Source organism: Mobula birostris, chromosome 4 (genome assembly GCF_030028105.1).
Source record: "Mobula birostris isolate sMobBir1 chromosome 4, sMobBir1.hap1, whole genome shotgun sequence".
Classification (NCBI taxonomy): Eukaryota; Metazoa; Chordata; class Chondrichthyes; order Myliobatiformes; family Myliobatidae; genus Mobula; species Mobula birostris.
In genome coordinates, this window is record NC_092373.1 from 156,254,762 (window position 1) to 156,279,198 (window position 24,437).

A 24,437-nucleotide genomic window follows, 5' to 3' on the forward strand; every position below is an offset into this window, starting at 1 on the left:
CTCACCAGCAGCATTCATTTATTCTGTCCCAAACTTTCGCTAGACCGCAGATCTATCATTCTTTTGCCAAATCTAGTGGTTGAATAAAAGACTTATATTGGGTATCAAGGATCCCATACAACTTTGGATAATAATTGAACTGCAATGTTAACACTTTTTACTCTCTCCACAGATAATAGCTAACCTGCTGTGTATTTCAAGCATGTGCTTTTTTATTTCAGTTAAATAGAGTTGTTGGGCACATATATTGGCAATACTTAACTGAAAACTTTAAGAAATTTGTTTTGACTACTTGTTCCTTTGACTTCTCACCATTCCATACAAAAACACATTAAAGAGTTATAAAGATAGGGATTAGGGTGTTACTGGCAAGAACACCTTTATTGCTTGTTGTCATTGAGAAGCTAGTGATGAGCCAACTTCTTGGTGAACCACCATGTCTACACTATATTAGAGGTTTACAAATAAAATTGCAGTATCTACAACTTCTGTGCAGAAGTTTTAAGTAACCAGATATTTTATCTAAATTTTGTTTTCGATGATTTTTTGTCTTCTGCATTAGTGTGTCAGTAGAAAAGAGCAAATTTTAAATTTCCAAACATAAATTTTCCAAAAAAATCAAATATTACAGAGAAATTTAGGTATTTAATTAAAGAAAGTAGCATACTATGTAATTGACCACTTTTCAAATAAAAACTTCAGATTATTTTGTAGGTATATAGCTCAATGCATGATTAAATAAAGGTAACAAACAGTTGCTAATGATCAATGACATAATGATTTGAATGAACTAACCTGATTAACTGAAACAGAAACAGGTGTGGAAGGAATAAAAAAAACAAAAGAAAATCTGCACATGCTGGAAATCTGAGCAAGGCACACAAAATGTTGCAGGCTAGGCAGCATCTAGGAAAAGAGTACAGTTGATGTTTTGGGCTGAACCACTTAGGCAGGAATCAAACTGGGAGAAGGCCAACCAAGCTAAAAGGTGAAGGTGTGGCAGGTGTGACAGCTTAACCTTCAAATCATCAATCTAACATTATGGCAAGAGTGAGCATAGCAACAAGACACAAGGTGGTTAATCTGCATCAGTAAGGTCTCTCCCAAGCAGAAATTTCATGGTAAGCAGGAGGCTTCAAGATGTGCTGTCCAAGCTATTCTGAAGAAGCAGAAAGAAATTGATCAAGGTTGAGGACCAGAAATGTAGTGGTTAGCCACAGAAACTGAGTCAGCAGATGAGAGATGCGGTATATCAAACCAGTATGTCCTTTCTAAAGTGGAAGATGTCCAGCACTGCTTTCACTTTTGAACTCACAGGAACCACTGGAACCCAAGTACACCCCTCTGGAGAAGTCTTGTCAGAAGCGGTCTTCATGGAAGGGCTACTGCCAAAAAGCCATTCCTCCAAAGTGGAAACAAATCAGAGACTCACCTATGCATAAAAACACAAGGACAGGGATGCTGAACAACAGCAGCGAGTGCTCTGGACCGATGAGTCAAAATTTGACATTTTTAGCTCAAACTGGAAATGGTTTGTCTGTAGAAAAGCTGGAGAGTGCAACGTGGATGATTGTCTGCAGCCAACAGTGAAGCATGGTGGAGGTTCCCTGCAGGTTTGGGGAGGCATTCTTGCAAAATGTGTTGCTGATTAGGTCAGAATTAATGGCATCCTCAATGATGAGAAGTACAAGCAGATTCTCATCCATCATGCAATACAATCAAGGAGGGATCTGATCAGTCCCAATTTCATTCTGCAGCAATATAATGACCCCAAACACACAGCCAAGGTCTTAAAAAATATTTTCTTCAGCCAGAAAAAAAGAACAATGAGTTCTGCAACAGATAGTATGGCCTCCACAGAGCCCTGATCTCAACATCATCGAGGCTGTGTGGGATTACCTGGAGACAGAAGCAAGTGACACAGCCAAAGTCTATGGAAGAGCTGTGATGCTGGGAACAACCTACCAGCTAATTTTCTTATAAAACTGTACAATAATGTACCCAAAAGAAACTATGCAGTATTAAAAGCAAAGGGTGTTCACATCACATACTAATTTGATTTGGTTTTTTTTATTGTTTACTGCTCTTTATAGATTTTTGTGATATTTAGAAACTTTCCATTTCATTTTTTGGAAAGCAACTTTGCTTTACAGAATTTTTTTTTACATGTACTGAAGTCTTTTGCACAGAACTGTGTTATTAAAAAAGAATTTGATTCTGGGCGTTTACTCTTATTTTGAACAGATTTATTGTATATTAAGAATGGTGTGCAGTGTCAGAACTGTAAGGGTATTGCAGGTGATGTTAGAACTCCAAGTACAAAATTATAGTATCCAACAATATTGCTTATAGTGCATCTTGACATTGGAACAAACTGTGGCACACATTGATCCACTGATAGTAGATGGAATGCCAATCAGACTGGGGTATACTTCATTGATTCCAAAGGAAGTTACAGTGACACAGTAGCATTACAAGTGTACAGATATTTGAAGAGAAGTAAGAAAGAACAAAAAAAAAAGTTACCTCAAACAGTCTAACAGTCTAACAGGAGGGGGGGGGGTCATCACTTCTCCAACAATAGGTTGACTCATTATGGCTGAGGGTAAGAGTGACCTCGTATAGCGCTCTTTGGAACAGCACAGTTGTCTTAGTCTATTACTAGAAGTGCTCCTTTGTTTAGCCAAGGTGGCACATAGAAGGTGAGAAACATTGTCCAGGACTGCCAGGATTTTCCGTAGGGTCCTTTGATCTACCACAGCCTCCAGTGTGTCCAGTTTGACTCCTATAACAGAACCAGCCTTTCTAATCAGTGTATTGAACCTGTTGGCATCACCCATATTGGTTCTATTGCCCCTGCACACCACTGCATAGAAGATTATTCTGGTGACAACAGACTGCCAGAACATGTGAAGGAGAGGCCTGCATACTTGAAAGGTCCTCAATCTCCTGAGGAAGTAGAGGCGACCCTAGCCCTTCTTGCACACAGCCTCTGTGTTGGTGCTCCACTCAAGTCTGCCAGCCGAATGCATCCCTGGGTACATGCAGGTCCACACCACATCCACGTCCTCACCTTCAATAGTAACAGGGAGCAGTGTAGGTTTGGTCTTCCTAAAGTCCATCACCATCTCCTTTGTCTTACTGATGTTGAGCTACAGATGATTCAGCTTGCACCATTTGACAAAGTCCTCCACCAGGGCCCCGTGTTCATCCTCCCATCCTCCTTTTATACACCCAACTATTGCAGGGTCATCAGAGGACTTCTGTAGATGACAGGACTCAGTGTTGTATCTGATGTCTGAGGTATACAGGGTAAACAGTTTTCATGTGCCATATCTTTGCCAGTTTCAGATTAATCACATAAATGTCTTGAGTGATATGTGGAGAAAACATGAACTTCCCACTGTCATACTGTCAAATTCAGTAACTAAATATATTGGGGGGAAATAATTAAAAAGGATATGAATTATTATTTTAGCTAGTGTATAATATTACTCTTAGACTTATTTCCTCTGGGAACCTTTCCTTCGGGTCAAGAGTTCAAAGACCATTTTAAGGCTTTATAAGGTACATATTGGTACCAACGACATAGGTAGGAAAAGGGAGGAGGTCCTGAAAAAAGACTACAGGGAGTTGGGAAAGAAGTTGAGAAGCAGGACCTCAAAGGTAGTAATCTTGGGATTACTGCCTGTGCCACGTGACAGTGAGTATAGGAATAGAATGAGGTGGAGGATAAATGCGTGGCTGAGGGATTGGAGCAGGGGGCAGGAATTCAGATTTCTGGATCATTGGGACCTCTTCTGGGGCAGGTGTGACCTGTACTAAAAGGACGGGTTGCACTTGAATCCGAGGGGGCCCAATATCCTGGTGGGAAGGTTTGCTAAGGCTATTGGGGAGAGTTTAAACTAGAATTGCTGGGGGCTGGGAATCAAACTGAAGTGACGGAGGAAAGGGAGGTTGGCTCACAAATAGAGAAAGTTTGGAGACAGTCCAAAAGAGAGGTTAGGCAGATGATAGAGAAGGGACGCGCTCAGTCTGATCGTTTGAGATGTGTCTATTTTAATGCGAGGAGTATCATGAATAAAGCAGATGAGCTTAGAGCGTGGATCAGCACTTGGAGCTATGATGTTGTGGCCATTACAGAGACTTGGATGGTGCAGGCTACTTCAAGTGCCAGGATTTAGATGTTTCAGAAAGGATAGGGAAGGAGGCAAAAGAGGTTGGGGCGTGGTACTGTTGATCAGAGATAGTGTCATGTCTGCAGAAAAGGAGGAAGTTATGGAGGGGTTGTCTACTGAGTCTCTATGGGTGGAAGTTAGGAATAGCAAGGGGTCAATAACTCTACGGGGTGTTTTTTATAGACCACCCAATAGTAACAGGGACGTTGAGGAGCAGATAGGGAGACAGATTCTGGAAAGGAGTAATAATAACAGGGTTGCTGTGGTGGGAGATTTTAATTTCCCAAATATTGATTGGCATCTCCCTGGACTGAGGGGTTTAGATGGGGTGGAGTTTCTCAGGTGTGTTCAGGAAGGTTTCTTAACACAATATGTTGATAAGCCCACAAGAGGAGAGGCTGTATTTGATCCGATATTGGGAAATGAACCTGGTCAGGTGTCAGGACTCTCAGTGGGAGAGCATTTTGGAGATAATGATCACAATTCTACCTCCTTTACCATAGCATTGGAGAGGGATGGGAATAGACAAGTTAGGGAAATGTTTAATTGGATTAGGGGGAAAATATGAGGCTATCAGGCAGGAACTTGGAAGCATAAATTGGAAACAGATTTTCTCAGGGAAACGTACTGGCAAATGTTCAGGGGGTATTTGTGTGGGGTTCTGAGTAGGTACATTCCAATGAGACATAGAAAGGATGGTACGGTACAAAGGCTATTGTAAATCTAGTCAAGAAGAAAAGAAGCGCTTATGAAAGTTTCAAAAAACTAGGTAATGATATGAATCTAGAAGATTATAAGGCTTGCGGGAAGGAGCTTAAGAATGAAATTTGAAGAGCCAGAAGAGCCATGAGAAGACCTTGGCGGACAGGATTAAGGAAAACCCCAAGGCATTCTACAAGTATGTGAAGAGCAAGAGGATAAGACGTGAGAGAATAGGACCAACCAAGTGCGACAGTGGAAAAGTGTGTATGGAACCGGAGGAAATAGCGGAGGTACTGAATGAATACTTTGCTTCAGTATTCACTACAGAAGAGGATCTTGGCAATTGTAGGGATGACTTGCAGTGGACTGAAAAGCTTGAGCATGTAGATATTAAGAAAGAGGATGTGCTGGAGCTTTTGAAAGCATCAAGTTGGATAAGTCACCAGGACTGGATGGGATGTACCCCAGGCTACTGTGGGAAGCAAGGGAGGAGATTGCTGAGCCTCTGGCAATGAAGTTTGCATCATCAATGAGGACGGGAGAGGTTCCAGAGGATTGGAGGGTTGCGGATGTTGTTCCCTTATTCGAGAAAGGGAGTAGATATCCGAGGAAATTATAGGCCAGTGAGTCTTACTTCAGTGGTTGGTAAGTTGATGGAGAAGATCCTGAGAGACAGGATTTATGAACACTTGGAGAGGCATAATATGATTACGAATAGTCAGCATTGCTTTGTCAAAGGCAGGTTGTGCCTTAGGAACCTGATTGAGTTTTTTGAGGATGTGACTAAGCACATTGATGAAGGTAGAGCCGCAGATGTAGTGCAGGGGTCCCAACCTTTTTTACATCACAGACCGGTTTATTATTGACAATATTCTTGAGGACCGGCCGACCCAGGTGAGGGGGTAGGGTTGCCAATGGACAAAAGTAGCAGTGAAATACGTTGCGTTTACCCAAAGAAAGACTACCATGACCATGAAGCCTTGCGTGGGCACCTGTGTGTGCATGCGTGACTTGCGCATGTGTGTACGTGCTGATTTTTTTCTACAAATCATTTTTGGCGATTCTGTTCGGGTGGGGGTGTGTTAATCACGACTGGAATATAGGTGATAAGTGGCTAATACACTCAATTTCGTTTCTAAAAGGGTTGATCTAACGAATTTAATATTAAACACACAGCACATATTTTCCTCACATGAATATAGTGATAAGTCAATTATCAGGGGAGGACAGGGGAGCTTGAAGTAAGTGTTGAACGAACTTCCAGTAGAAGAGGTAGAGGCAGGTTCGATATTATCATTTAAAGAAAAATTGGATAGGTATATGGACAGGAAAGGAATGGAGGGTTATGGGCTGAGTGCAGGTTGGTGGGACTAGGTGAGAGTAAGCATTCGGCATGGACTAGAAGGGCCGAGATTGCCTGTTTTCATGCTGTAATTGTTATATGGTTATATAAGTCACTTACAAGTCAACAACATCATAACATTTTAAGTAACGTTTTGATATTAAACACATAGCAAAAATTTTCCCCGTCTGAACATATAAAATCATTGCAATACACCAATATCACTGACTCGGTGGGAGCCCTGTGCTGAATACTTGTTTCCCTGCAACAAGACTGCGCCATCGAGGGGTGATGGGAGACAGCGATACTCGAAGGAGGTTCCTTATGTCCAGTCTATTCCGCAATTTAGATTTCGTTGCTTTCATTGCAGAGATATGTTGGAAACGGAAGCAACATTTTCAGTGGTCTCCTTATTTAAGAAAGGATGTGCTGACATTGGAGAGAGTACAGAGAAGATTCACTAGAATGATTCCGGGAATGAGAGGGTTAACATATGAGGAACATTTGTCCACTCTTGGACTGTATTCCTTGGAGTTTAGAAGAATGAGGGGAGACCTCATAGAAACATTTTGAATGTTAAAAGGCATGGACAGAGTGGATGTGGCAAAGTTGTTTCCCATGATGGGGGAGTCTAGTACGAGAGGGCATGTCTTAAGGATTGAAGGGCGCCCTTTCAGAACAGAAATGTGAAGAAATTTTTTTAGTCAGAGGTTGGTGAATCTATGGAATTTGTTGCCAGGGGCAGCAGTGGAGGCCAAGTCATTGGGTGTATTTAAGGCAGAGATTGATCGGTATCTGAGTAGCCAGGGCATCAAAGGTTATGGTGAGAAGGCGGGGGAGTGGGACTAAATAGGAGAATGGATCAGCTCATGATAAAATGGTGGAGCAGACTCGATGGGCCGAATGGCCTACTTCTGCTGCTTTGTCTTATGGTCTTAGGCTTTCGTGGCTATCTCAGGTTATTTAGCCTTGACTTTGATCCAGAATGCCGGCAGAGATGTTATGCCAAACATACTTTTCAGCCCGCCGTCATTTGCAAGCTCGAGGAGTTGATCTTCTTCCTGTGCTGACATGGATGACGCGCGGGTAATGACCTCACGTGCGTAATGGCTCAACAGTGGGCGTGACAGGGAGTGAGGAAAGGTGCAGCTGACTCATATCGCCAAATCATATCGTTTCCTCGCGGCCCAGTAGCACATGCTTTGCGGCCCGGTGGTTGGGGACCACTGATGTAGTGTATATAGATTTTAGCAAGGCATTTAATAAGGTACCCCATGCAAGGCTTATTGGGAAAGTAAGGAGGCATGGTATCCAAGGGGACATTGCTTTATGGTTCCAGAACTGGCTTGCCCACAGAAGGCAAAGAGTGGTTGTAGACGGGTCATATTCTGCATTGAGGCTGGTGACAAGTGGTGTGCCTTAGGGATCTGTTCTGGGACCCCTACTCTTTGTGATATTTATAAATGACCTGGATGAGGAAGTGGATGGTTGGGTTAGTAAATTTGCTGATGACACAAAGGTTGGGGGTGTTGTGGATAGTGTGGAGGGCTGTCAGAGGTTACAACGGGACGTTGATAGGATGCAAAACTGGGCTGAGAAGTGGCAGATGAAGTTCAACCCATATAAGTGTGAAGTGGTTCATTTTGGTTGGTCAAATACGATGGCAGAATATAGTATTAATTGTAAGACTCTTGGCAGTGTGGAGGATCAGAGGGACCTTGGGGTCCGAGTCCATAGGACACTCAAAGCTGCTACGCAGGTTGACTCCGTGGTTAAGAAGGCATATGGTGCATTGGCCTTCATCAATCGTGGGATTAAGTTTAAGAGCTGAGAGGTAATGTTGCAGCTATATAGGACCCTGGTCAGATCCCACTTGGAGTTCTGTGCTCAATTCTGGTCACCTCACTATAGGAAGGATGTGGAAACCATAGAAAGGGTGCAGAGGAGATTTACAAGGATGTTACCTGGATTGGGGAGCATGCCTTATGAGAATACGTTGAGTGAACTCGGCCTTTTCTCCTTGGAGTGACAGAGGATGAGAGGTGACTTGATAGAGGTGTATAAGATTATGAGAGACATTGATCGTGTGGATAGTCAGTCTTTTCTCCAGGTCTGAATTGGCTAGCATGAGAGGGCATAGTTTTAAGGTGCTTGGAAGTAGGTACGGAGGAGATGTCAGGGGTAAGTTTTTTTTACGCAGAGTGTGGTGAGTGCGTGGAATGGGCTTCCGGCAGCAGTGGTGGAGGTGGAAACGATAGGGTCTTTTAAGAGACTCCTGATGGCTACATGGAGCTTAGAAAAATAGAGGGCTATGGTTAAAGCCTAAGTAGTTAGGCTTTGTGGACCGAAGGGCCTGTATTGTGCTGTATGTTTTCTATGTTTCTATGTTTCTAAGGCATGACAAAATAAATAATTTAACTGCCAATATTTTGACTTTTAAATTAAACACTTTTTCTCTATTTGTTGAGTTTGATTGTGGGTCTTATGAGTCAACACACCAGTAAATATGCTCTTCAATATAACAAAATCTCTAGTCATACAGTGGAGTTGGACATCAATTGCAAGATAGTATTGATTATAGTATACACTAATCTGCCTAAGCTTAAAGTATCACTGATTATATTAATCCTCTCTGACTTATTCCAAATAATTTGAAATGCTTCAATGATACTTTCTAACATTGTATTTTAAGATAAATAAATTGTCTAGTTGGATGATTATACCTCCTATTAAATGAAATCCTTCAATGATTAAGCTACACTATATGCTATTAATTATTCTACTGCACATTTTTGTCTGAGGGAAGGCTCTACCCTCTATTTAGTCACATATAATGAATAGAAAATACACATGGACTAAATACACATTAACTGTCCTGCGCTATCACCAGTGTGATAACCAAGAAAAAGAGATATTGATTCACTACCCTAAAACACTCTGCAAACAATATTCCCACTATTTTCCCTCACTGTCCCATCACAACTTCACAGTATGTTATGATCTCTCACTCTCTCAGTGATTGAACACAGTAGCAAATGGTGTACCATGCCATATGCAATATTAAAGGCAATTAAATCACTCCTACCTCTTCCAAGTGTTACAAGGTGCTTAACTTTATTGTAACTGGAGCTGAAACAGCAAATACAAGATAGTGTATCTAAATTTTTTGCAAATGCATCCATAATGAATATGTGCAAGTAACAAGTTTTAAGATTAAAAACTCGGGAAAAAGGATGAATGGCTTAGAAGGGTGACTCAAAATTTTTCTCAGTGAACAATGGCAATTGGTGGATGAGTATCAAAATCCAGCTGATCAACTGGTGAAGTATGTTATGGCTTGTGATCCTACATATTTAAAGTTGAAATGGAACTCTGATCTGGTAATTACTTGGTCGAAGGATGAGATCCCATGTGTGACTGATCATGTAAGAGCAAGTGTGTGCATGTGCATAGCTGTGTGTGTGTCCATGTACGTGCATATGTGTGTGTGTGTGCGCATGTATGCTTGTGAATGGGGAGGGAGAGCAGGGAGTGTGTCTGTGTACTGGAGTGGTAATGAGGAAAGAGTCCGGGCAAGTGATCAATCATCCTGAAACATCCAATCACTGACACTTTCCTCCACAATGTATTCATAGTTTTTACCTGAAAGCTCATTACTTGGCTTTCTAAGTACTCTGTGATGACTTGCACGTTGCATTTCCAATCAATTCCAATCAACTGTAGATGCTCTTCCAGTTCCAGCTGCAGCTGACATTTGGTTAAGCAATGAAATACAGCCAGTGGCCATTTTATTAGGTACTACCTACACCTAATAAAGTCGCCACTGAATGTACATTAGTGGTCTCCTGCTGCTGTAACCCATCCACTTCAAGGTGCGACTTGAAATCCTTTTCTACATATCACTGTTGTAATGCATGGTTATTTGCGTTACTGTTACCTTCCTGTCAGTTTGAACCAGTCTGGCCATTCTACTCTGACCTCCCTCGATAACAATGTATTTTCACCCATAGAACTGCTGCTCACTGAATTGTTTTGTTGTTTTTCGCACCATTCTTGGTAAAGTCTAGAGAGTTGTGTGTGAAAATCCTAGGACATCAGCAGTTTCTGAGTTGCTGAAATCTCCCCGTCTGACACCAATAATCATTCCACAGTCAAAGTCACTTAGATCACATTTCATCCCCATTCTGTTGCTTTGCCTGAACAGTAACGAATCTCTTGACTACATCTGCATGCTCTTATGCATTGAGTTTGGCCACATGATTACATATTTGCATTAATGAGCAGGAGTACAAGAGTGTCTACTAAAGTGGCCACAGAGTGTAATTCTTGTGTACTTAAGCATGAAAACAGAATTTTCCCATAATTTTAACTATTCATGAAAAGAACACTGCAAAAATAATCAGAGAAAAATAATAAAAGAGATATCACTTGAAGCCACTGATCATTATTTTAAAATAATTATCTCGAGATGACTCCAGTTACATTATCATCCAAAAAGAATAAAAAAAGATTCCCTGAGGTTGTGCCTCTGAATCCAGATTTTGTGCTTCATTCAGCCATGTTTTTAATGCACTTGAATCAGAACTTAGAAATGCTGCTAACTTGTGTATGTTATTGGAATATGGAGCTTATCTAAACTCTCATGAAAATTGCCCTCTCCTTGTAGTAAGAAAGAGTGCTTCAGTAACACAACCTGTCATTTACATTTGTTGTCTCTCGTGTGTGTTTCATGAGGACCATGCAGGGAGCTGTGAGAGGTGGGATTGGGAACCAGTTTTTTTTTGTATGTGGTGTTTTTTAACTGCAAAAGGATAACCAGAAAGAAAACAAACTGCGCTGCATTTAAAATATTTTAAATGGTGGGTGGGAGGAGGAATGGAAAATATGTTTGGAATCATGGAAGATTGAAGCTAACAATATTAAACTATTGCTTCCTCTTTCCTTTCCAGTCCTGAAGAAGGGTCTGAGCCTGAAATGTCAATTCATTTCCATAAGCGCTGCTTGACCTGCTGGGTTCCTCCAGCATTTTGTGTGTTGCTTTGGATTTCCAGCATCTGCAGAATTTCTTGTGTTTAATATAAGAAGATGATTAGTGTTTTCATCCAGTAACCATATCATTATTTTTCTCTTTAATTTCATGGAAAATAACTCTGCAAAAAAAAAATAAAATTATGGGAAACCTTTTTGTTTATTCTAAATACACAAGAATTATTTCAATGAATAGTTAAATGTCATCTTTCTTGGTACTTGAAGGACATAAAATTAAATACATGTATTGTAATCTTTGGACGTGTTCTTACATGAATGAAGACAGGAGGCACTGCAGCCAAAAACAGATAAAGGCATAGGGATCTAAAGCAGGCAAATGGGATTAGTGCAGATGGACATGAAGGTCAGCATGGTCATGGTGGGCTGAAGGGCCTATTTCTGTACCATACAATATTATAATTCATTAATAAATAATGAAAGATGACACAAAGATTTGTCTTTTGTCTATAATTATTTTCATTGCACGTAGAAGTGGCCAGGGTAACATTGTGATTAGATGAAAAGTCTAGTAAAATTAGGTCAGATTAATAATTCAAACTAAATCAGTCAAATGAATTTTTATTATAAGATCTTTACTGCTCATCATTTTTATGCTTCTTTCATAAACTACATCTAAGACACAGAACAGGGACCAACTATTCAGCTCAACTTGTTTATGTTGACATTTATGTTCTAAAGGTGGCCTGGTCTCCTCAATTGTATCTAACACCAGCATCGTAACCATTAGGTCCTTGCTACCTTCTGCATGTTTCCATATTCCCTCTAAATACATTTATGCTAGTTGCTACAAATATCCCTTAAAATAGTGTTTTCCACAAGTTAACAATCCTCTGTTTGAAGAGGTTCCTCCAAATTTCCAGATTATAATGGACATTTCTTCAATTGATAAATTTATTTATTATTATCACATGTAAAGTCTAAATGAAAAACTTTTTAATGCCATCCATACAGATCATTTCATCATATTTTTTCAATGAAAACAGATTAGTACAAGTGAAAAACAATTATAGAATGCAGAATAAATTGTTACAGCTACAGAGAAAGTACATTACAGGCAGACAATAAAGGTGCAAGGCCATGAACAAAGTTCAAAGTAAACTTTATTGTTGAAGTACATACACGTCACCATATACAAGCCTGAGATTCTTTTTCATGTGGGCATATTCAGCAAATCTATAAGACTAGTAACTACAACAGGATCAATGAAAGATCAACTGGAGAGTTTGCAGAAGACAGCAAACTGTGCAAATGCAAGTAGAAATAAATAGCAATAAGTAACAAGAACATGAAATAACAAGATAAAAAGACTTTAAAGTGAGATCACTGGTTGTGTGAACATCTCAATGGATGGTCAAGTGAGTGTTCAAGAGCCTGATGAGGTAGATTGTGGGAGCAAGAATCTGTCTTACCATAAAGGGTCCATCCCATTCAACAGTCTGGTAACAAAGAAGATAGAGTCTGTTTTTGAGTCAGGCTTGTGAATGTGCTTTCAGGCATTTCTATTTTCTGCCCAGTGGAAGGAGAGAGAAGAGAGAATGTCGAAGGTGGGTGGCATCTTTCATTATGTTGGCAGCTTTACCTAGGCAGCAAGAGTATAAACAAAATCCTTGGGAGGGGAGACTGGTTTCAATGTCTCCAAATGTTGGACACTTACAAATAGAAGCATCTTGATGTGGACTCATCATATTTTTTATAATCTTGAAAACATCTACTTTGTTACCCTTCAGCCTCATCTGGAGAAAAGTACCAGCTTGATCAACTGTTCACAAGAGGAATAACCTCCCAGTTTCATCCCCATTTTACTGAATTAATTTTCCCAGCTTCTCTCATCAGACAACATCCCAGGCCGAATACCCAGGGAGTGTGCACACCAGCTCCCTGACATCTTCATGGACATCTTCAATACTTCACTCATCCAGGCTGCTTCAAATCAGCACCATCGCCCGTGTCCCTAAGAAATCTTACATCTTCAGTACAATACGACTAGGGTCCAGCAGCACTCTCACAAATCATCTTAGTGTGCTTTGAATGGCTGATAATGGCATATTTCAAAAAACCCATTCCTGCCACATTGGACGGTCACCAATATGCTTATCAACAGAATCGCTCTTCGCCAGATGCCCTAGCATCTGTCGTGCAACTGGCCCTGAAACACCTAGAAGACAACGACATATGTCAGAATGCTGTTTCTGGATTTCAGTTCACCTTTCAACACCTATTGTGCCACAGACCTTTGTGAAAAACTCACTCAGCCCAAATACACCACTGTGCAACTGTGTGTTGGACCTCCTAACAAACAGACCTCAGATATTCAGGCTGCAAAACCACTCCTCCCTCCCCATCATCTTCAACACGGGCGTCTCCCAGGGTTGTGTGCTGAGCCTAGTGCTATACACTCTGTTCATACCTGACTGCATGGACAAACACGTTATCAAGCTCGACGATGACATGACAGTGGTGGGGCTCATGGCCAACAACAGTGAGACTGCCTACAGAGACGAGATGGAAGAACTTGAGGCCTAGTGCCAAGCAAATAACCTCTTCCTTAATGTCAACAAGACAAAGGAGATGACTATCAACTTCAGGAGAACTCACTCCTTTATATTGGTGGCAAAAACTCCTGGGAATGCGCATCACACACAATCTCTCATAGTCCCAGAACATCTGCTACACAGTTTTTAAAAAAGCTCACCAATGCCTCTACTTTCTGAGGAGGCTGTAAGGGACTGGACATCAAACATCCATACTTACATTATTCCACAGATGCGCAGCAGAGAGCATCCTGGCAAGCTGAGTCACTGCTCGGTATGGAAACTGCACTACAGTGGACAGGACAGCTCTACGAGGAGTCAAAACGGCCTAGTGCACCACCAGCACCAACCTACCCAGCATCAAGGACATAACTACAGAAAGGTGCCAGAACAGTGCCAGTAACATCATGACGGATCCCAACCATCCAGCTCATGGACTTTTATCCCACTCCCATCAAGATGGAGGTTACGTAGCATCCACAGCAGGACCCTCAAACTCAAAATCAGTTACTTTCTCCAAGCAGTAAGACTTCTCAACACCTCCACCCACTAACTCCACCTCTACTTTATTATTCCCTGTCAGTCACATTATGTACCACCAAGCTTCACTTTACACAATCATACAATCAATGCATATAAGCTATCTTATTTCTTTATATTTATTGCGTTTTTTTATTATTAATGTGTTTTTAACTTGTGTTTTTTGATGCTGCATCAGATCTGGAGTAACAATTGTGTACAGGAAGTGGCAAAAAACAATCTTGAATCTAAAGGATTTTCTTTCAAAGTATGAATACCTATACCTTGTTTATCTTGTGCTATTATTAATTTCTGTTAATACTGTCCTCTGTATCTCAAAATCAAAGTAAAATGTATTATCAAAGTTTATGATACTATATGCTTTCAGATTAATTTTCTTATAGCCATTTACAGAAAAAAAAAGAAATACAATAGAATTTACAAATAACTGTACAGAATTGAAGAATGACAAACAACCAATATGCAAATAGAAACATGAAAACATAGAAACCCTACCGCACAATACAGGCCCTTCAGCCCACAAAGTTGTGCCGAACATGTCCCTATCTTAGAAATTACTAGGGTTACCCATAGCCTTCTATTTTTCTAAGCTCCATGCACCTATCCAAAAGTCTCTTAAGAGACCCTATCATATCCGCCTCCAACACCGTTGATGACAGCCCATTCCATGTACTCACCACTCTCTGCGTAATAAATTTACCCCTGATATTTCCTCTGTACCTACTCCCCAGCACCTTAAAACTATACCCTCTCGTGCTAACCATTTCAGCCCTGGGGAAACGCCTCTGACCATCCACACTATCAATGTCTCTCATTATCTTACACACCTCTATCAGGTCCCCTCTCATCCTCCATTGCTCCAAGGAGAAAAGGCCAAGTTCACTCAACCTGTTTTCATAAGGCATGCTCCCCAATCCAAGCAACATCCTTGTAAATCTCCTCTGCACCCTTTCTATGGTTTCCATGTCCTTCCTGTAGTGAGGTGACAAGAACTGAGCACAATGCTCCAAGTGGGGTCTGACCAGGGTCCTATATAGCTGCAACGTTACCTCTCGGCTCCTAAATTCAATTCCACAATTGATGAACGCCAATACGGCATATGCCTTCTTAACCACAGAGTCAACCTGTGCAGCTGCTTTGAGCGTCCTATGGACTCGGACCCCAAGATCCCTCTGATCCTCCACACTGCTAAGTCTTAACATTAATACTATATTCTGCCATCATATTTGACGTATCAAAATGAACCACTTCACACTAAGATAATACTGAGAAATTGAATTGTAGAATCCCAAAAAGTGTGTCTGTAGATTGTAGATTCCTTTCAAAGTTGTGATAAGTGAAGTTAGCCATGTCATTTCAGAAGCCTGATGGTTATAGGCCATTCATCAACCCTAGATCAATCCCACTTAGGCCAGGTCAAAGTTCAAAGTTCAGAGTTCAAAGTACATACATTATCAAGTATGTATTTTTCATCATATACAACCCTGAGATTCACTTCTGTGCAGGCATAAAGGTCAAACCCAATAAACACAACAGAATCACTGAAAGACTACACCTAACAAGACAGACAAACAACCAATGTACAAAGGGCAACAAACTGCAAATATGAAAGAGAAAAAAATAATAATAAATAAGCACTAAATATCAAGAACATTAGATCAAAAGTCTTTGAAAATGTCCCCATAGGTTATGGGAACAGTTCATCGCTTGAGCGTGTGAAGTTATCCTGATGGTTGAGGGATAATAACTGTTCTTGAACCTGGTGGTATGGGTCCTGATGCCTCTGTACCTTCTTCCTGACTGCAACAGCAAGAAGAAAGCTTGGCCTGGATGATGGGGGTCCTTGACGATGAATTCTGCTTTCATGCAACAGCACTCCATGTAGATGTGCTTAATGGTGATGGAGTGGGGCATATCAAATAATTTTTGTAGGATACTCTATTCAAAAGCATTGGTGCTTCCATACCATGCTGTGGTGGAACCAGTCAATATATTCTCCACCACACATCTATGTCAAAGATGTTTTAGATATTCTAGGTTTGTCAAAGTTTTAGATGTCAAGCAGCTATCTCCACCTTGCAGTTTGTAGCAAAACAGAAGTCTACCGACAATGAGATTTTACTTCTTGTCCTGTCATAATTGTTTCTACAAATGATGAACAACTTTTGAAAATCCAACTAACTTTTATCTGCTGCATTAACCTTGCCTGCACTCTGTGCATAGTACCTCCATGGGCTTCTCTTCATGCACAGATCTACCTCTTCAAAATGTTAATAAACTGGTCAACCTCTTTCATCAAGTCTATCGCTTTTAGTCCATTCAAATTGGGGCATTACATTGCTTAAGCGCTGGTGTCATTTGTGGCCTCACTGGTTTGCTATGGGAGAGCTCCCGCAAGCAAGTTCACAAAAGCAGAATCACAAAAGTTGGTGGACACCAGATATGCATTTGAGCAGCAGATTCAGAACTATTAACTTTCTGATTACCACTATTAGGTTAACTGATCTTCACCACAGTAGATTTATCACTAAAGCCAGAAACAGTGTTTTTCAGTAGTTACTCATTTTCGTGGACGATGTTCTTCAAAGACTGATACTGACACTGTTGTAGTTCATCATTCACAGCACACAGGTTCCGGGATATTTTCTCTCTTTTTGCATTCAATAATAATATTTGCCTTCCAACAATGTTATACTTTCCAATTAATTTATTAATTTAGGTGGTGTGTGCACGTGTGTATGTAGAAATGCATTGACCATATTACGTATGCATGCTGATACACATGTCTCTGCTGCATATTTCATACCTTCTTATTAGGTTCAAATGCAATCAATCCAGTTTCCAGTCATCTAATTAAATGTCATATTTTAAAATGTTACTACAGTATACTGTTGCTATATTGATTTTTTTGTTATTCGTTGAAGGATACTTTATTAATTCATTTTATACACCTTGAAAATTCAATTCAATTTTCCCCTTTTGTGTTTTTTTCCCCAAATTCTTTCTTAACTTCCTTTTAATCCCTTTGTCTATCTTCTGCTTTGGGCTGAAAATCCTCCAGTGCTCAGATTGTTTGTTGTGCTATAAATAGGAGAAACGGTAAATCCACAGACATGAAAGGAACATAATCTGGTTCATAGGGTTTCACATTGTAATCTTCTTTATTCATTTTACTAAAGAGTAAAATGCCAATTTGTGATTAGGATAAAAGTTGAGAAAGGATTGTGAAATAGAAGTTCAGATGTTTCTAATTCACAAAATTTTGCACTACATTTATTGTTATCATAAAGGGAGAGGACTCCGTTGTGTTAAAACCAATTATGTCTCCATGGGGAAAGCGGAGAAGAGCATTTTTAATTAGTTGAAATTTTAAGTGACAAGTTTTCAGTTTGGAGAGCAGGTGGTGCTGAGCGGTTACCAGATGAAAGAATGGAAGGGCATGAAATGTTTCTCAGTAGGTAGAGGAAATTAAAAATAAAACACATCCAACTCATTGTCCAAACCTTTTCCGCAGAGAGGCATATTGGATGACTGCCAAATTACTAATTTCAATACAAAGAAGACAAAAAAAAACAGGAAAATAAATGAAGCATGCTGTCAAGTACTTCATTCCAGATAGTTGTCCAAACCACCACACAAAAATGGGATGCCGATGAACAACAGCGTTCCAGCTGTTAACTAGGGTTAACCCATTCCAGATATTTCCTCCACCACTCTCAAGGTTCCTCTTTCAAGCAGTTATGTCAATTCTAAACCCTTCTCTCAGCAGATTTAGGAATTGCTCAGTTACATCAGGGTCACCATGTGTTTCTCAGTAAGGGTTCTCAAAGGCTACTCAAGGCGTGTCAAGCCAAACCACAAACTGAGTTCTGCAATCAGGGAAAATATACATAATTTTAAATGTTCCTAGTAAATTTACATAAAATTACTGAACAATTCAATTGTAGTCAACATTTGTACATCATTCAATTAGCATTCTAATTGGCAAGATAACAAATGCATCTTTGTTGCTGTAAATTTTAATTTCGTCTCACGCTCTTGCTGAAATGCCTTGCAAATAGCAATAATAAACAGCACTGAATATAATTTTCTCCCTGCCATTAGATTTTCAATTTAATGCAAACACACTGCTATTATTTTACATTATCCATGTTCATTGTTTTCATGTTACATATTGTCACAATACTAGGCACATCAGACTACTGTCTAACAAGCAGGCAGATAATGATGTGTATGAATGGTTTATAATGGATTTTTAAATGTTTGACTCTTCATGTGATCCAGCATTCTTTATGCTGAAAGAAGATACCTCCAAACCAAGAACCACTCTGAAATGATTTAAACATTCAAGAATGGAATTCATAATTGAAACTTGCTTCCAGATTTATTTATAATCCCTTTCCCATCTTCATATGTCAAAGAAAGAATGGCATTACCAGAGCAGAAAGTACACAAGTAACCAAACTAGTTGTTTGAATCGATAAGGATCGCTCTCAGTTGATTATAGTCATTGAAAATTAGCCCTGCTGAATGAAATAATGCACATGGCCCAAGTTCCGAAACCTGCCAATGGCTTATTAGAGACAACTGTAATGGTAAAAATGGAGCAACCATTTGTACAAAGGTGATAAAAGAAATTATCAAAAAATTCTATACTACTAATTTGACCTCAGTAGGGAAGCTTTGCCATATTTTTAAAAACAGTGAACATATTTCCTATACTAATATTAACAGAAAAAAATTCCAATAACTTTTAAATTCCACAGTGGTTCTGTTTTCTATTAAATTTCTATGGAAGTGATTCAGATGGCCATTTTCCACAATTTATACTGTTCCTCTGTTGTTTATAATAAACATGCAACAATTACTGCAAGAGCTTGGTAAGACCCTTGTTTATTTTGGAAGTAATACCTTCAAAACAAAAATAATTTATCTTCTTTGAGTTCATTTTAATCACTGTTCTCTGAATATATTGGAGAATAAAAGCACTTTTCCAACAAAATTAATAGCAATGATTTCTAGTTTGCTTAAAAATGTGTTTCTCACAGTTCTGAATACATTGCTTTATGTGATCAACTTAATGAAATCACTTACAGCATGACTTCAAAGCATAATCTACTAACTTGTTTTCCTAACTGAGATGGTGAGTAACTCCAAAAAGAAAGGAAGGGAATGCATTCTAATGAGAAATGTACGTCAGTCAGCCAAATTTATAAGTTGTTTATCTCATGGAAAATTGTCAACAGCAGATTGGAATCCCAATTTAGGTCAATTTGAATGAAACTGATAATTAGATTCTGGGTTGTAGGATGAGCAGAACTGAGCTGCTTATTCATTGTCCTGCCAATTCCAGACCCAAAGTGTTTGAATTCTACCATGAACCCAGCAAATATTGCATATTTTATAATGTAGCTTACAGCTATGGTACATCAATTAGTAATCTGTTAGAATCATATCATAAGACAGGTGTATAAGATGATGAGAGGCATTGATTGTGTGGATAGTCAGAGGCTTTTTCCCAGGACTGAAATGGTTAACACGAGAGGGCACAGTTTTAAGGTGCTTGGAAGTAGGTACAGAGGAAATGTCAGTGGTAAGTTTTTTAACGCTGAGAGTGGTGAGTGTGTGGAATGAGCTGCCGGTGACGGTGGTGGAGGCAGATACGATAGGGTCTTTTAAGAGACTCCTGGGTAGGTACATAGAACTTAGAAAAATTGAGGGCTATGGGTAACCCTAGGTAATTTCTAAAGTAAGTACATGTTCATCACAGCATTGTGGGCCGAGGGGCCTATAATCCGCTGTAGGTTTTCTATGTTTCTATGATATAGGAGCAGAATTAGGGCATTTAGCCCATCGAGTCATCGCCACCATTCAATCATGGCTGATCCTTTCTCTTCCCACCACCCCCCCAGCCACACTCCCTGACCTTCTGCCCGTAACCTTTGATGCCGTGTCCAATTAAGGACCTATCAACCTCCGCCTTAAATACACCCAACAACCTAGCCACCATAGCTGCCTGTGGTAATAAATTCCACAGATTCCCAACCTCTGACTGAAGAAATTTCCTCTCATCCCTGTTTTAAATGGATGCCTCTCTATCCTGAGGCTGTGCCCTTTTGTCCTAGACTCCTCCACCATGGGGGAGCGAACTTTCCACATCTACTCTGTCTAGGCCTTTCAACATTTGAAAGGTTTCAATAAGATCCCAACTCATCCTACTAAATTCCAGTGAGTACAGACTCAGAGCTATTAAGTGTTCCTCATATGATAAACTTTTCATTCATGGAATCATCCTTGAGAACCTCCTCTGAACCTGTCCAATGCCAGCACATCCTTTCTTAGATTAGGAGCTCAGACCTGTTCACAATACTCAAGGTGAAGTCTCATCAGTGCCTTATAAAACCTCAGCATCATATCCCTACTCTTGCATTCTAGACCTCTTGAAATGAATGCTAACATTGCATTTGCCTTCCTCACCACTGACTCTACCTGCAAGTTAACCTTTACAGTGTTCTGCACAAGGAATCCCAAGTCCCTTTGCATCTCAGGTTTTTGGATTTTCTCCCAATTAGAAAATACTCTGCACATTTACTTCTTCTACCGAAGTGCATGACAATGCATTTTCCTACATTGTATTTCATTTGCCACTCTCCTGCCCATTCTCGTGATCTAAGTTCTTCTGCATCCTACCCGTTTCGTCAACACTACCTGTCCCTCCAGCATTCTTAATTTCATCTACAAACTTGGCAACAAAACCATCTTTTCCATCAACTAAATCATTGATATACAGCATAAAAAGAAGTGGTCCCAACACCGACCCTGCAGAACACCATGAGTAACTGGCAGCCAGCCAGAAAATGATCCTTTTATTCTCACTCGCGCCTCCTACCAATCAGCCAATGGTCTAACCATGTTAGTAACTTTCCTGTAATACTATGGGCTCTAGACTTGGTAAGCAGCCTCATGTGTGGCACCTTGTCAAAGGCCTTCTGAAAGTTCAAATATAAAACATCTACTACTTCCGCTTTATCCATCCTACTGGTAATCTCCTCAAAGAATTTTAACAGGTTCGTCAGGCAGGATGTTCCCTGAATGACCCTGTCCTATCTTTCCTGCATCACTGGGTACTCACCAATCTCATCCTTAGCAATTGACTGCAACATCTTCCCAGCCACTGAGGTCAGGCTAACTGGTCTATAATTTCCTTTCTGCTGCCTTCCTCCTTTCTTAAAGAGTGGAGTGACATTTGCAATTTCTAGTCCTCCGGCACTATGACAGAGTCCACTGATTTTTGAAAGATCATTACTAATGCCTCCACAATCTCTACCACTACCTCTTTCAGAACCCTAGGATGCAGTTCATCTGGTCCGGGTGACTTATGTACCCTTAGATATATCAGCTTTTTGAGCACCTTCTCCCTTGTAATAGTAACAGCACTCACTTCTCTTTCCTTGCACCCTTCAACATCTAGCACACTGCTAGTGTCTTCCACAGTGAAGACTGATACAAAATACTCATTTAGTTCATCTGCCATCTCCTTGTCCCCCGCCATTATTTCTCTAGTCTCATTTTCTAGCAGCCCTATATCTACTCTCATCTCTCTATTATTTTTTACATACTTGAAAAAAAACTTTTACTATCCATTTTGATATTGTTTGCTAGCTTATTTTAATATTTCATCTTTTCTCTCCTAATGATTCTTTCAGTTGCTTTCTGTAGGTTTTAGAAGCTTCCCAATTCTTACCATTAAGCTTCCCAAGTCTTACCAGTTATTTTTGTGTTGTTTTCTGCCCTATCTTTTGCTTTTACGTTAGGTTTGATTTCCCTTGTCAGCCACAGTTATACTATTTTGCCATTGGAGTATTTCTTTGTTTTTGGAATACATCTATCCTGCACCTTCCTCATTTTTCCCAGAAACTCACACCATTGCTGCTCTGCTGTCATCTTGCCAGCAGCTCTTTCCAATTTATTTTGGCCAACTCCTCTCTCATACCACTGGAATTTCCTTTACTCCACTTAAATACTGTCACGTCAGACTTTACTTTCGCCCTATCCAATTCCACGTTCAACTCAATCATATTGTGTTCACTGCCTTCTAAGGGTTCTCTTACCTTAAGCTCCCTAATCACCTCCGGTTCATTACATAACAACGAGTCCAGTATAGCTGATCCCCTAGTCAGCTCAATAACAAACTACTCTAAAAAGCCATCAACAAAGGCATTTAACAAACTCACTCTCTTGAGATCCATTACCAACTTGTTTTTTTTATAAATTGACCTGCATGTTGAAATCTCCCATGATAATCATAACATTGTCCTTTGGATATGCCTTTTCTATTTCCTGTTGTAATCTGTGGTCCACATCCCACCAACTGTTGGGAGGCCTGTATATAACTGTCATCTTAACCCAACCCACAAGGATTCAACATCTTCCGATCCTATGCCACATCTTCCCACTGATTTGATGCCATTCTTTACCAGCAGAGCCATGCCAACCTCTCTGCCTATCTTCCTATCCCTCTGAAGCAGTGTGTAACCTTGGATATTCAGCTCCCAACTACAACCATCCTTCAGCCACAATTCAGTGATGGCCACAACATCATACCTGAAAATCTGTAATAGAGCAGCAAGATCTTCCACCTTATTTTTTATACTCTATGCATTGAGATATAACACTCCATTTGCTACCCTTTTTTGATTCTCCGTCTCTAATGCACTGATACTCACTCTGCTGGCTGCAATTTTGTCCTAAAATCAGTCTGCCCTTCCTGACGATGCAACTGCACACTATCTTTGCTTTTCTACCATCCATTCTATCTGAGTGTCTTCACTCCATTTCCCACCTTCCTGCCAAATTACTTTAAACTCTCCCCAACAGCTCTAACAAACCTGCCTGCGAAAATAATTGGTCCCCCTCTGGTTCAGGTGTAACCCGTCACTTTTGAACAGGTCATACCTCCCCCAGAAGCGATCCCAATGATCCAAGAACTTGAAGCTCTGCCCCCTGCACCAGCTCCTCAGTCACGTATTAATCTGCCAAATCATCCTTTTTCTATCCTCACTGCTGCGTGACATAGGCTGCAGTTCAGAAATTACTACCCGGGAGGTCCTGCTTCTCAGCTTTCTACCTAACTCTCTAAATTCTCTTTTCAGGACCTCTGCTTTTCCTTCCTATGTTATTGGTACCAATATGTACCAAAACATCTGGCTGCTCTCTCTCCCTCTCTAAAATGCTATGGGTGTGATCTGTGACGTCCCTGACCCTAGCACCTGGGAGGCAACATACCGTTTGGGTGTCCCGTTCACATCCACAGAATCTCCTTACTGTTGAGTCCCCTATCACTAACACTCCCCTCTTCTCCCTCTTTCCTTTCTTCACCACGGATCTATGCTCAGTGCCATTAACCTGGTCTCCGTGGCATATCTCTAGGAAGTCATCCCCCACAACAGTATCCAAAGTGGTATACTTATTGAGGGGAATGGCCACAGGGTTACTTTGTGCTAACTGCTTCTTCACATTTCCATTTCTCCTGACAGTCACCTAGCTGCAACTTAGGGATGACTACCTCCCTGTAGCTCAGATCCCTAACATAGTCTTCAAGGAGCTGCAGCTGGATGCAGTTCCCGGGGTGACTCTGGGTCTCCCAGGACTCCATAATCTGGCAGACATCATGGAAACAGGCCATCCAGACCAACGCATCCATACAAGCAATGTCCAGATTTGTAGTAATGACAGAAGTGTGTATCAATTCTCTTGAACATGACAACAATGGAAAACTAGCAAAAAATAGTAATCCTGGCTTTTCAGACATCAAAACACTGTTTGTAATCACAAGCGGCCATCTTCTTTTCTCACTGCTGCCATCAGGTGGAAGGGACAAATGCTCAGGACTCCACACCACCATGTTCAAGAACAGTTATTACTCCTCAACCATCGGGCTCTTGAAATAAAAGATATTTAAGGGCTTTTATTTTTGTAATTTCATGCCCATTATTTATTGGTATTTATTTATTATAAGGATTTGCACAATTTGCTTACAGTTTACAGATCATGTTTACAGTTACTGTTCTATTGGTTTGCTATGTATGCCTGCAG

General features: G+C 40.4%; 1 protein-coding gene across 3 annotated transcripts in view; it reads right to left on the reverse strand.

Moving 5' to 3' along the window:
- LOC140196049 (serine/threonine-protein kinase 32B-like) overlaps window positions 1-24,437 on the reverse strand; it is a 325,870-nt gene that overhangs the window by 275,827 nt on the left and 25,606 nt on the right. The window contains exon 1 of one of the 3 annotated variants that reach the window (XM_072254757.1): window positions 1,316-1,386. The exons of the other annotated variants lie outside the window; for them this stretch is intronic. The gene's annotated coding sequence lies outside the window, so the exon portion shown is untranslated. Of the gene's footprint in view, window positions 1-1,315; window positions 1,387-24,437 lie in introns of those variants that run through there. 3 annotated transcript variants of the gene reach the window in all.